This window comes from Hemicordylus capensis, chromosome 2 (genome assembly GCF_027244095.1).
Source record: "Hemicordylus capensis ecotype Gifberg chromosome 2, rHemCap1.1.pri, whole genome shotgun sequence".
In the NCBI taxonomy this organism is placed as follows: Eukaryota; Metazoa; Chordata; class Lepidosauria; order Squamata; family Cordylidae; genus Hemicordylus; species Hemicordylus capensis.
Genome location: NC_069658.1, coordinates 184,399,065 through 184,414,219, shown reverse-complemented (window position 1 = coordinate 184,414,219; position 15,155 = coordinate 184,399,065).

Here is a 15,155-nt window from a genome sequence, read left to right as displayed (position 1 = left end):
TCTGTCTCTCGCTCTCTCCTCGACCCCAATATGGGTTTTTGGGGCTGAATACCCTGGTAGCTTCTGGAACAAAGTTTATACAGCATACTATTCTTAAATATGTGGAACCGAAAGACCAGCATTTTCCCCATATCCCCCTCAGATCTTTCTTATGTGGGCCTGCCAAAATAAATATCATATTTGTACCCTGGCCTTCCTCCAAACAGCTCAGGCAGGCGTGCATGAGATTAACCCATTTTTATCCTGTATAACAACCCTGTGAGGTAGGTTAGGCTGAGACCCAGAGCAATTGCTGTTGCATAGCTGAGCAGACGTTTGACCCCAGAGAGCACTGGTCAGTACTGAATGCATTTTTCTGCTCTCGCCGGGCTGCCCTGAAAGGTGCTGCATGGTTGCCGCATGTGTTAACAAGGGCTGTATTCCTCTCAACAGAAACCACTTCAGGCCTTTTAATCAGGTCCTGGAGCTATCAATGAGACAGCCGCACCTTCAAGTACTCTTCAGTGTGGCTTTGGGAGGAAAACCTGTCATTGGAATGCTCTAAGTAAGGGTGAGTTCAGATGCCCCCTGGAAAATAAATAGAACATAACTGGGTGTTCTCAGCAAGCAAGCACGCGCGCGCACACACACACACACACACACTCCCAGTCCAGAGGTTGCGTACATTTTGTATTGCCGGAACTCACCAATGTTGGGTGGGCCATGTCTGCTTCCGTCTACCACCTGACATTCTCTGCCCAACTTCAGCTCTTGGTTGCAGACACTGGGCAAATGTCAGGCAGCAGAAGGAAGCCAACATTGTCAGGTTTGGAGGACACAAAATGCACATAACTTCCAGCTTGCTCTTGCAGGGAACCTCCAGTCCCCGTCCCCCACACACACACCACTTACTGTCTGTGGGTTGCCTGAACCTGCCCTCGTTCTCCCTCAGTGGAGGAGTGCCCCTCCTACCTGCTACTGAGACAGGGCCAATAGCAAAGCAGCTCAGATAACCCATATAGGAGGGGCATATACCCACTGCCTTCCGGTTTCCACCCTGTCTAGCTCCAGAGCAAGAGCCTTGGTGCCTTGTCTGTCCCTGAGAGAAAAGAAGAAGGGGCATGGCTGCATCAGCCCGCCGGGAATTTTGTTTTTAGCCTGCCAAACCTCGTTTAATCGCTGGAATGGCGAAGTGCAAAGGAAGCAGTGACAGAGAGGCTTCCCTTTCAGGTGATTCTGCCTCGTTCACATGTTGTGAGCTGTGCAAACCTCAGGCAGACTCTAGAGTCCCAACCGAAGAAGTGGCAGGACTCTAAGGTACAGGCATAGTCTCCCAGATGGAGAGGACTCGCAATACACTGGAGTCTGGCTCAAGGAGCTGGTCCTGGGGGAGATTCAGAAAAGGTCTTCTCCTGACCAGCTCAGGAGAGTCCCCCCAGAAGGTGAGGAAAACATCCATTACAGAAGCCTCAGGGGGCCCCCTGACTGCAGTGCTGGTCTCTGCGGATAGAGGGCGGCCACCACTAAAGAGACACTGAGAGGTGTCTTCAGTTGGTTCCCTTCAGGTGGGCTCCACTCCAGCCTCATATTGATCTCCCAGCCCAGGGAGGCCTCGGACAATTCCTCTTCAAGCAAGGAGGAGGAGGGTGAACTATGCAAGGACGAAGCTGACCTGGCACATTCTGCTACTCTCTGGATTTCCTTCCAGGGAGATATTGCCAGGTTACTGCACAAGGCACGCAGGAACCTCACTCTAGAAGGGCAAGGCCCTTTTCCACCCTTAGAACCAGAGAGTAACGAGGAGGTCTTTCCACCTTCCCCACCCACTGAGGATACTATCCCAGGCCCACAACCTTTTACACAGACCATCCAATCAGAATTGTCTAACCTGGACAAAGGCAGGGGGCCTTCAAGTACCATGAAGTGCTTTTGTCTGGCCCCTAAGGTGAACATGGATGTGCTGATGGTTCTTTGGGTTGAGGTGCCTGTGGCTCCTTTGGTTAAAGGCTAGGTATTTCCCTAGGATGGGGATGAATTACTAAAGAGTCCAGATGATAAAAGAGTGTGCTGCCATTTTGAGGCAGTCACACATGGCCTTGGTCCTGGCCCTGAGAGCCTCTGTGACCTCTTCCATATTTACCCGGGCATCCATGTTATGGCTAAGGAACTTTTGCAATGAGTTCCTCCAGGCAATTCCAAACTGAGGTAAGGGTCGAACAAATGGGGCAAAAGCTACTGCCTTCACAGCAGACACTACACTGGATGCCATGCAGATTTCTGCCAGAGCCATGGCATGTGATGTGACTATTAAGAGACACTTAAGCCTCAAGAGTTGGAAATTTGATCAGAAGACTTGTTCCAACCTGGTTACCACACCCTCCGAGGGTGGCAAGCTATTTGATGTAAGTTTTGATGTGGTTTTGCTTGAGACAATAATCAAAAAGGCCATGCAATCTCCTTCCGAGAGGAGAAAACCAGCAAAATGTCCAATTCTTCTTTTTGGACACCCAGATCCCCCTTTCACAACCATTCCAGGAAGGAGTAAAGTCCATGGAATGGGCCCAGGCCATCCTCTAGGGATAATGGTTCTCCAAAACCCTCAGCCCATTAGGGTGTTCAAGCTACAGATCTCCCAGTGACAATGGGACTGTCATTCCACTGGGGGTGGGCAGGCTTCAAAGGTTTGCCAATTGGTGCAGCAGAGTCAGTCAGGGGTACTCCCGAGTATTTCATGCCTCCAAACGAGATTTCTCAAGATTCCACAGGAAGGAGGAAAAAGAGGCTTGTTTCATCATCTCCTTCAGATACTGGCAACTCAACCTATTCCCCTTACAGAGCAGTTTTGGGGAGTATATTCCACCTGTTCATTGCCCAGAGAAAAATTGATATTGAAGTGCTGTACTGTATTTACATTCCCTAAACAAGTTCATCAGGAAAGGGACTTTTTTGATGGAGAGTCTCCACTCCATCTTAGCGTCATCCCTATTCACCCGGCCAACAGAATGCTTCTCAGGTTCATGTACAACAATCAGCGCTACCACCACTGCACGCTTCCCTTTGTTCTGAGCCTACACCATGAGTGTTTACCAAGGTCATGGAGGTACACACGGCATATTTGCAAACCAAGGGTGTACATTTACATCCTGCTCTGAATGTTCTATTGACCCAATCACCCTCCAGACAACAAAGTCTTTAGAATGTCCAACAGACACGAGACTTCCTGGAGACACGCAGGTGTATTGGTTGTAAATGGGCAGAAGAGTTCTGGCACCCAGGTGGTGCCAGAAGACAGGAGTAGGGGCCTGGTATCCCTGCCTGTCAGCCAAAGGGACAAGATCGTAAAGATCTGCAATTCTCTAAGGAGCCACCATGTCAGCCCTATGCTCAACTCCAGGGATCCATCATTTTCCCCAGAGAGATGGTTCCTTGGGCAAAGGCGTTGCTTGCCTTGGCAGGACCAGATGGTTGCAAGATCCCTATGGAGAGCCACAGTCTCACCTCAGGTAGTGGCACCTCTGGAGCGGTGGTCCTCCCCAGTAACCCTACAGGAGATAGACCCTCTACCCACACAAAAAGGTTCAGTTTACCACCAATGCAAGTCCGTAAGAAGAGGGCTCCCATTACAGCCATCTGGTAGCTCAGGGTTCAGGGCTGTCTTTAGGGCATGGCAAGCAAAGAGACTGCCCCGGGCCCTGTTCTTTTAACCCCCATTAGAATTAACTGGAAGGGGCCCCTGCACTGGCTGATTTGCCCCGGGCCCCGCACCCCTGCAGGGCTCTCTAAGGCCAGGCCTGTCAGGGTCAGTGCTCCAGGGAGGCCAACTCAGTTTTTACTGGTTGGGATTCCAGGTAATCAAAAATGTTCTCCTGGAGTTCCAGCTGGTTCTGATAGATTATCATGTGTACATCAGAACTGACAAGTTCACCACCAAGGTCCATCTCAACTGGTAGGGCAGCATGAGATCACTGATGTTGGAAGCACAACTGATTTGGTTGAGCCACAGATAGATTGACCAGGCAGAATGGTTTTCAGTGATTGAGCCTTTGCATGCATAGTGCTCAGGTTCAATCAGCTAGTGGTAGATTGCCACCTGGAGAATACCAAGTTGTCCCACTTCCAGTCTGGGCACATGCAGGAGGTGTGGAAAGGAGAGGTGACTTGACATCCAGCTGGCCCTAGGCTCGGCTTTACGCATTCCCTCTAACAGCTATATTGACAAAACAATAAGCAGAATCTTGGTGGCACCAAATTGTCCACATTTCATAGACCTCTCCTGGGAACACCCCTGTTTCTAGGCTACAGTCCTTGTCTCCTATTTCAGGGCTGAGCAATTCATCCAAATCTGGACTGAATTAAGCTGAGTGCCTGGACGCTTGAGGGCCCGTGGATACATTCCACATGTGCAATATTCACTTTGTGGAAGGCCTTCACTTTGGCATCATGAAGGCCTTCCACAAAGCAAATATTTCAGCCCAGATGGAAGGTGATGCCCAGCGGCTTGGTTTTTCTTTGCAGACCATATTGCAGGTGGCAATGGTCTGAATTGTTTATGTTCTACCCCAGTCCCTGGCCATGCGCATGCTTGGCCTGCCTGCAGCCCAAGCATGCACAAAGCCGGGCATCAAGAGCGCCTGCCAATGGGGGAAATCTGTCGCAGTGCATTGTGGGATGCTGGAGGACTTTCTGCTCTGCTCGCCCTCCCCAGCGCGATCATGAGAACAACCTCGGGGTATGCTCACATTGAGGTCTGCCGTCATCTTTTGGCACAGAATTGCTCGGCCACAGAAAGTATTGTGGTGGGAAGTGTGCACAGTCCTAGTCCTTGCTTGTGGTGTCTCATGGCCTGTTTGTTCTGTGCAGAGTATCAACTGGGTCGGACAGGAATGCCACTCAGTGTATAAAGTAGCCTGTGAGGAGGGCCCTCTGAGGTAAGATTTAAAAGTCGATGGAGAGGAGGCGGCTGAGTGCCCAGAGGAACCAAGGGACAAAGCCTCTACTGTGCCTACCAGGTCTGGTGGCTGCTGCTGCTGCCACCCTTTCTAGTTAACGGCTCTAGTGGGGAAACTGGATCAAGCAAGAACAGTTCACTCTAGCATACACTTGAGAACGCTGGAGGAATGTAGAGCTAGAGGCTCTGGAAGCCTTAAGGGAAATCTGGAAAGCGAAACCAAATCAGCTTCAAATAAGACATTGAAAGATGCTTGAGAGAGACGTTCATTATTTCTACCCACGTGCATCTCTGAACAAGACCTCTTGCCCACTGGGACATCTCTAGCTTCTGTTGGCTTGGTCCTGCCTGCGGATACAGTACTCCCGTTTATGAAAGAGGCTTCTAGAGCGGGGGCGTGTGTGTGTGTGCATAGCTCTGCCTGAAAGAAGCGACTGGAAGGGATTTGGGCCATCTTGTGCAGGGGTATCCTAATGTGTAGGGCTTATGGCTCTCTAGTTTATTTTGCACGACAAGGGTTCAGCTTCCCCCTATCCAGTTTGCTAACCATAATGAGACATCTTTTGTGTGGTTAGCTTGGAGTCTCCGGGAAGGGGGTCTCCGAGAATAGCTTCAATCTGAGATGGCACACAGAGGTGGATTGGGCACACAGTGGGGGTATGGGGCTCTGTCTCTGTAGAGATCAGGTAGCAGCCCCTTTCCCCACCCACACCTTCCTTTCTTGTGTATCTTCCCTGACAGGCACTGCAGAAAGGCCCTCCATCAACCCCTGAGAGAAGCTTGCTTGGAGATCTGTGTGCTGAAGAGACTGGAAGCTCATTGATACACCGGTTCTTAAGCCGGGCCCCCCGTTTCCAACTACTTTCCCTGCCGCCTTCTGGCTTGAAGGCTGGCTGGAGAGGAGAGTGCCTTGGAACATGGGCCAAGTGACTTTTCCTCATCACTGGAGCAGCCACAGCAGCCGCCCCTTACAATTAGCATGTTGTAGACTGAACCCAGACACCACTCCCATTACAAAACGAGGACGGATAATTTTCAGTTCTCCCACTGGGACAGCAGGGGGCAGTGAGAGACCATGAGAACGAGGGTCATGTCAATCTACACACCCGGAATGAGCTGCCTTGCGCCACAACCCTTCCCCAGGTTCTACAGGATGCCCAGGTCCCAGGTCCCTCTTTCAGCCCCCCTTAATTCTTCTTATCCTCTGCCCCCTCCAAATCTAGGGCTAGGGAACGAGTGCTTCTATGGAACAAGCTCTTCCTCCCCCGCCTGCTCTGTGTGTGTGTGTGTGCGCGTGTGCGCGCACACTCACTCCGCTAGCTGTTCATCTCAACAAGACTTGCCCACCCCACCCCTCCAGAGTTCAGGAATGCAGGCCTGGAGCTGAGTCACCTTGGCTCAGTGTAAACACAGCCCCAAAGTGGAGTGGCTGCCTTATAGGGGAGAGATTCCAGTGCCCTCCCTCGCCGCCTCCGCCAGCCAGCAGCAGGCCTCCATAGTCCTGGCTCTTGGCCCACCCACCCCGCCCCCAGTTTATCACACTACACAGCCTGATCCTGTCCAAGGACCACGAAGAATCCTGGCGCTCAGCCCTTCTCCAGTTCTCCGCTGTGATCCTGGAGAGCAGGCGCTGCTACTGCTGTGGGGTGCTGCGTGTGCGTGCATGCGCATGGAGCAGGCCCTGTCGTGGGAGAGCTGGGGGAGCGCTGATACCCTGGGGTGCTCTTCTGCCTCATGGCTCCCTCCAAAGTTGAACGGCCAGGATAGCCGGCCTGCCTGCCGCCTCCTGTGTGTTTGGCATGCCTTCCCGACTCCTAGTGCACTCTGCTGCAGTGGTTGTGAATGGTCTTGAAGTAGGGCTTGGGCCTGGAACAAGAATGCCTGGGTGGCCCAAACCGGAGTAGAAGCCCAGACTGCTAATAGGCCACCTCCTCCCTGCAATGGCCAGAGGTTCCTCCCTGTCCCTATGCGCATCATCGACCAGAGTGAACCCAGTTAACTGTGGGCAGCAGCCTGTCCTGATTGATTTCCAGTCAGTCAGTGTTGGGATCCTCTGAGCAAGAAAGGAAATGGAGCGGTGGGAGGAGGATCTGAGAGTCCAGGCTCTAAAATGCAGCTCCCTTCAGGTACACTCATTCTTCATTTTTAGCCTGCTTTCCAGTAGGCTTATGAGATGACCCAGGTGTGTGTGTGTGTGTGTGTGTGTGTGTGTGTGTGTGTGTGTGTGTCCATCCATGTGTCTGTCCGTCTGTCCCCCACATCAACTTTGCAATGCCTGGACCAATATGAACCAAATTTGTTACAGCTGTAGGAACACATAGGAATGCCTCAATGGTGTAGTTTGTAATGATGTCATCCACCCTGATTCAAGATGGTGGATGCCCAAACGTTTAAAGTGCAAGTGGACTAACTTGTGAACCACCTAACCTATCTGAACCAAATTTGGTACAGTTGTAGTGAGTGATGCACAGGGACACTTCAACAGCATAGTTTGTGATGATGTCATTCACCCCAATTCAAGATGGCAGACACGTAAATGTTTGAAGCACAGGTGGGAACCAATATGGACCAAATTGGGTACAGTTGTAGGGACACCTCAAACACATAGTTTGTGTTGATGTCCACCCCAATTCAAGATGGCGGGCACATGAACATGAACATGAGCAAAAGGGCTAACTAATGAACTGCCTAACGAATTTGGACCAAATTTCATCCAGTTGTAGGCAGTGTTCCCTCTAACAGGGATTCCCAGATGTTGACTACAACTCCCATAATCCCCAAGCAAAGGCTATTGCAGCTGGGGATGCAGGGAGTTGTAGTCCACAACAGCTGGGAATCCCTTTTAGAGGGAACATTGGTTGTAGGGATAGTGAAAGGAAAGTAGGCAGATTAGTTCTTACTAGGACAAGTTGTTCTTTTTAGAGTTAGGAATGCCACGGCTGCTGCTCTCTCCGAGGCTTGCCCCTCCCACTCTGAAAAGAATCCCCAGGTCCTCCTGGCCCTCAGACCCCCAGCTTTCTCCCACCAAACCTACCCCCCCCCCCCGCCTTCCCTGCTGTAGGTCCGTCTTCTTTGGCCTGCCAAGAGAAAGAACCCAGGTCCCAGTAGTCCTGGCTTGCAGAGCTCCCCTTCCTTTCTAAGCTAGGAGGCATGACCTCCCACCCAGCTGGTATTTCTCAATGACGCTTGGGTCTATCTCCAGCTCCTGCTCCCCCCCCCCCACTTCATCCTTGCAAGGCCAGATTCCTGAGGGGCTGAGGTAATGAGGCTGGGTGGGAGGCGGGGGAGTGGGAGGGACTGGCTGCCCTGCTCACCCCGCTCGCTCGTTCTTGCGATCATCATCCGGCAGGGAGCCAGGCCTGGTCTTGTGCATCCGGCTCGCAGCAGCTCCTCTGGGCTGGAGCCAACGCCCAGGGCCTGCTGGAGAGCCATGCAGCCCTTCTTGTTCCTTCGTGGGCTCCCTCTGCTAGCAGTGGGGCAGAAGCAGAGACAAACAGGAAGAGGCCTGTGCACTCCTCCACCACCAGCCCCTTTAGTCTCTTCCCAGAGTTGCCCAGACTCGGCAAGCCTCCCTTTTTAAACATTTAATGTTAAGAACGAGGGTGATTCTCAAACTAGCTTTCTGCTAACTCCTGCAGAGCCTCTGCTCTCTCTGCCAGGGGTTCTGGGGCCCTCAGTGGCAGCAGACCATCCATGAGCTCCTTTGATCAACAAAGTGTGCCTAAACTGTGCGCGCTCCAGAGCTCTTGTCCAGATGACTCATGCTAGTTAGCCAAGCTGCACCATGTGCCAAATCCGCTCTTTAAAGAACTTCACCTTCCAGCTGTCCGTCATGTAAATTAAAGGTCAGCTTCATCATTCTCAATAGCAATGTTGCCCAGAAACATTGTAGCTCTCCTGGAAAGTTTTGTCCAGTTTTTTCTGACCTTTTCAGTGGGTCCCCATTGGTCTTGGATCTCAGCAACTGCCCTGCCTTGCCACTGGGAATATAGGAAGCTGCTTTATACCAAGTCAAACCATTGGTCCATATAGCTCACTATTGTCTACACTGACTGGCAGTGTCTCTCCAAGGTTTCAGGCAGGAGTCTCTCCCAGCAGCCTTACCTGGAGATGCCAGGGAGTGAACCTAGGACCTGGATGCTCTTCCACTGAGCTATGCCCCCATCCCCTTAAGGCAGTGGTTCCCAACCAGCGTTCCTCCAGATGTTGCTGAACTGCAGCTCCCAGCATCCCCAACCACAGTACATTATACCTGGGGATGCTGGGAGTTGTAGTTCAGCAACATTTGGAGGAACCCTGGTTGGGAACTACTGCCCTAAGGGTTCTATTACCCATCGTGACATGTTTAATTATTTTTGTGTGGATAAAATCTCTTGTATTCGGGCCAGCTTGGATTTAGACCCCACAATTACTGCAGTGTCTGAATCAGGAGGTGTCCAGCGACTCCTCTTATGTGGTTAGGCTGGATCAGTTTGTGACTCCTGAGGATGTGGACAAGCTGCTTGGAGCGAGGCAGCCTACCACCTGTTCTCTTGACCCTTGCCTGACGTGGCTAATACTATCTGGCAGGGAGGTTGTTGTAGAAGGCCTAGTAGAGATCATAAATGCTTCTCTGAGGGAGGGCAGGATCCCTCATTATTAGACCACTTCTGAAGAAGCCTGCCCTGGATTCCTCAGAGTTGAGCAACTATAGGCCTGTTTCCAACCTTCCGTGGCTGGGCAAGGTAATTGAGAGGGTGGTGGCCTCCCAACTCCAGGCAGTCTTGGATGAAACTTATCATCTAGACCCGTTTCAGACCAGCTTTCAGGTGGGCTATGTGGTGGAGACTGCCTTGGTCAGCCTGATGGATGATCTCCAGTTGGGAAATGACTGAGGAAGTGTGACTCTGTTGGTCCTTTTGGACCTCTTGGTGGCTTTTGATACTATTGACCATAGTATCCTTCTGGAGCATCTGAGGGGGTTGGGGGTGGGAGGCACTGCTTTGCAGTGGTTCCACTTTTATCTCTTGGGCAGAATCCAGATGGTGTCCCTCGGGGACTGTTGTCCTTCAAAAACTGAACTTCAGTATGGTGTCCCTCAGGGCTCCATATTGTCTCTGATGTTGTTTAATATCTACATGAAACCACTGGGAGAGTTCATCAGGAGATTTGGTGCAGGGTGTTATCAGTATGATGATGACACCCAAAGCTTTTTCTCCATGTCAGCATCATCAGGAGAAGGCATAACCTCCCTAAATACCTGCCTGGAGGGAGGAATGGGCTGGATGAGAGATAACAAGCTGAGGCTGAATCCAGATAAGATGGAGGTACTTATTGTGTGGGGTTGGAACCGGGAGATGATTTTGCTCTGCCAGTTCTGGATGGAGTCACACTTCTCCAGAAGGAACAGGTACGCAGTCTGGGGGTGCTTCTGGACACTCCCTGGTGTCCCAGGTTGAGGCAGTGGCCAGAGGTGCCTTTTATCAGCTTTGGCTGATACACCAGATGTGTCCATTTCTTGAGATAAATGACCTCAGAACAGTAGTACATCTGCTGGTCACCTCCAGACTTGATTATTGCAATGTGTTCTGTCTGGTGACTACTTGGGGACAGGCCTTCTCCATTGCTGCCCTGAGGCTTTGGAACACACTTCTTGCTGAAATAAGAGCCTCCACATCTCTTACAACTTTTTAAAGGGCAGTCAAGACACATTTGTTCACCCAGGCTGTTAATTAGATATTGTTTTGATTGTGTTTTTTAAATAGTTTTAACGTTTTAAATTTTAAATTCTTGTAATGTTTTAATCTTTTTATCTGTTGTTTTTATTGTTTTGTTGTAAACCACCCAGAGACTTGTGTTTTGGGTGGTATACAAATGTGTTAGTTGAATGAATGAATGAATGAATGAATACTTACATACATACATACATACATACATACATACATACATATCTTGGAGTGCTCACATTCTGTCTCCCATCCAAATGCAAACCAAGGCATGCCCTGCTTAGCAAATGAAAGAATTCATGCTCACTATCACAAGACCAACCACCTAATGGCGCAGCAGGGAAGTAACTTGCCTAGGGAGAAAGAGGTTGCTGCTGGTTCCAATTCCCACTAGTATGTTTCCCAGACTATGGGAAACACATATATCGGGCAGCAGCAATAGAGGAAGATGCTGAAAGGCATCATCTCAACTGCGCAGGAGGAGGCAATGGTAAACCCCTCTTGTATTCTACCAAAGACAACTACAGGGCTCTGTGGGCACCAGGAGTCAACGCTGATTCAACGGCGCAACTTTACCTTACCACAAAACCAACTCCCCTCCCCTCCACTCTCTTGGAGATAGTCAGCCCATGTCCCCCAATCCTCCCTGCTCACCAGGGATAGTCCCAGAGGTAATTCTGGTCCACATCTCTAGAAATCCCTCTCCCCCTTCTGCCTTTGAAGAATGTGTTTTTAAAAAAAATGTTTAGGGCACTTGCTCTCCTTCCACTGTGCTAGCAAACTGACCATAAAAAGAAAAGTGCTGTGGCTACTTCACTAACACATCCTGCTCCAGAAGCCAGTGCAAGGCAGACTACCGCAGAACAAATCAATCCCCTTGGAGCTATGGTAGACCACTTCTCAGCCTGCAACCGTACATGCCTTTAACCATGGTTTGATCTGCAGCAATTAGCAAATGGTTGTGTTTATCTCCATGCTTCCAAAACAAAAACTTCACCTGCTAATTGCTGCAGGTCAGGCCTTGGTTCAAGGCACGGCAACATGACCTGGTTAAAAAGCTGGCAACCCGACACGATGCAGCAAGCGGAGGAGAAACTTCAGCAATTTGTAATGGTGGAAAGTGGGGATGGGGAATGAACAAGGATGAGGATATGGATGTCACAAGTACACAAGTGGGTCCCTACTTGGGTTCTGTCTGTGAGGAGGAGAGCCGGTCTTGTGGTAGCAAGCATGACTTATCCCCTTAGCTAAGCAGGGTCCGCCCTGGTTGCATATGAAAGGGAGACTAGAAGTGTGAGCACTGTAAGATATTCCCCTCAGGGGTTGGAGGGGTGCACTCTGGGAAGAGCAGAAGGTTCCCAGTTCCCTCACTGGCAGCATCTCCAAGGTAGGGCTGAGAGTAATTCCTGCCTGCAACCTTGGAGAAGCTGCTGCCAGTCTGTGTAGACAATACTGAGCTAGATGGACCAACAGTCTGACTCAGTATATGGCAGCTTCCTATGTTCCCAACTGCTGGGAATGCCATGCACCCTGCTCTCTGCCCCCGCCCCCCCGATAATGCACTCCCTCCCCAGCAGGCAATAGTCATTTGCTTTTCCATATGGCCATTGAAACCATGTCCCAACCACATACCAGTCTTTGTGTGAGACTCCTACAAGTCCCTTAACAGGCAGAACAGCCTGACATCCTGTCCGGACATGGGAGGCAAGAAGCACTGCGCTCCCTGCCCTGCGGTTAGTTGTGTTCTCCAGAGCTGGGGAAGGGGGATTCACAGCCTCCAGAGAGCCAAACCAAAACAAAAGCTCACGGAAAATGAAGGTGGCAGCAGGGCATTATGGGAGGAAGGGGGTAGCTTTGCTGTTGCTTCCCGTATTTTAAAAAATGACTTGCAAAATACTCCTGCCCTGCACTGTGGAAGAGCACACATCCTCCAAAGAATTTTTTTTAAAGTAACGGTAAAAAAACTCTTTTAAAACGGCATAATAATAGAGGAGCTGTATGGCCGGCCATTAATCAAGTCTTAATGTCCACTAAGTGCCTGTGACATTTGCACAACTACATTCCTTGTTGCAAATGAATCCTGGGTGTGTGTATGTGCCTTTAATGGGGGTTACTTGCCACTCACCAGCTGATCATTTATGTTTTTATTTGCTATTATCTTTTGTATTTGACTAATTTCCCTCACTTAATGCATTCTATTTTCATGTCTTTGTTTTCTCTCATTTTTTCATACGTTTAATGAAAATGAAACTGCACACCGCTCTGAAATAAGATTCTATCTATCTATCTATCTATCTATCTATCTATCTATCTATCTATCTATCTATCTATTGGCTGACATAAAGCAATGCCAGGGTTTTCAACCCACTGGGGCTGCTGTGTCTGTGGATACAATGAACATTTATATACCGCTTTTCAACAAAAGTTCCCAAAGTGGTTCCCATAGATACAAATAAATAAAAATGGCTCCCTGTCCCCAAAGGACTCACAATCTTAAAAAGAAACCTAAGAGAGACCTTGGCAATAGCCACGGGAGGGGTGCTGTGCTGGGGTTGGCCAGGGCCAGTTGCTCTCCCCCTGCTAAATGTGAAAGAATCACTACCTTAAAAAGGCACCTCTTTGCTCAGTGAGCAGGGGGAAAGCAGCCCCAGTGGTGTTGTGCAAGAGCACAGCTGCGCCACTGTTTAAAACAGCACATGGAAGTAAGCGAAGTAGTGCTACACGGGTGCCCACATGCTGTTGTGCAACTGTATTCTTAAACAGCAACACCAGGGCTGGCTTTTACACAGAGGTGCACCTAGGTAATTTTTTGGATCCTAGACCTAAAGGCCTTTGGAGCCTCCCCGCCCGCCGCCCCCCTGCCCATATTAAACATCATCATGCTCGGGTGGGTGAGCACAGCACCCCAGACAGACTAAAGAGGATTTGGGGGGCCCCAGGGGGTGTGGAGGGCCTGAACTTTGGCCCAGAAGTCCAGGGGTAAGAGCACCTCTGCTTTCACATGTGCAGCAGCCCCAGTAGGTCATAGAGGCTGGTGTTGCTTAGTCCTCATACATTCATGCACCCACCATCTTGAATTGGGATGGATGACATCATCACAAACTATGCATTTGTGGTGTCCCTATGTGTCCCTACAACTGTACCAAATTTGGTCCAAATCGGTTAGGCGGTTCACAAGTTAGCACTTTAGTGCCTCAAGTGTTCATGCATCTGCCATATTGAATTGGGCTTGATGATATCATCACAAACTACACGCTGAGGTGTCCTTGTGTGTCCCTACAGCTGTACCTGATTTGAGTCATATCCATCCAGACATTGCAAAGTTGGTGAGTGGGGGCACGCACATGGACGGACACACAGATACACACAGAGAATGCTGGGTGATCTCATAAACATACTGGAAAACAGGCTAAAAATAAGAAAATGGCATTAAGAATCCCAGGCACAAAATATTTGTGGATTTGTTGCTGGGGAAGTGAAATACTGTAGGCTAGCATCAGAAACTGCCATGAGAGCAACAAATGAGAAACAACTGTGTGTTATTGCCTGAGGATTCAACAGCATTGGAGGCCCTCTTCCATGGTCTCTATCCTCTCTAGGCTGCAGCCCTGTCTGTTTACTTTTAGCCTGGGGTCCACCAATTTTGTATGGACTTGGTAATCAATCAATGTTTTTAGCAGCCAGTAAGCCAGTCAGCTTTTGCTCTGCACAGGTCAAATGAGTGCGGGGCACTCCTAGGTAATTTTGGTACCTGGACCTGAAGGGCTTCGAAGGCACTCCCCCCCCCCGCCCATCACCCGGTTAAAATTAAAAGGTGGGTGGTTTTTTTAGTTATACCTGCTGGCTACTGCAAACTGGGCACCAAAAGGACCGGGGGGGGGCCTCCAAGGTCCCGGTGGGCCTCCTGCCTGCCGCCACCCCACCCCACCCTGGCACTGCCCCACTGCCCCTTCAAAAATTCAAGCCACACCATGTACGCGGCCAGGATGTGGGGGTGAGTCGATCAGGCCTCCCCCACCCCTGTGGACCTCGTGGTGGTGGCATCGGCAGGTGGAGCGGAACTCGGGAGCGACTGCTGGGCTGCGAGGGCCCAGGGACCCTTGAAAACTGCAAGGAGCTTTCTTTAAAAATGCCCCAGAGCTGACTTTTGTATGATTTAACTGCGGAAGAACGATTAAGCTACAGGCAATTTTTTGGTTTTGTGATTGATACTTGTTCTAATGATGAGACAGCGGCTGCTCCTGCTCCACCACTGGCGGAGCACACAGCACGGCCCCATCCCCACTGAGGCCCCCGCCCGGACCCCGTCCACTACTGCAGCGGCGGCCTGCGCAGATGGCCGCCGCCGCTGACACTACTCGGAGGCCGCCCACAGGCGACGGAGAACCTGGCCAGATCCCATGGCCCATCCTAAGAGAGCCTCTGAATGAGTGTGTCCAACATAACCACTGATTAATGTGGTGCTTTATTTCATGATGTCAGGGGCAAGGAATAGGTATGCGCTTAGCATCTCCTCTCTTCCA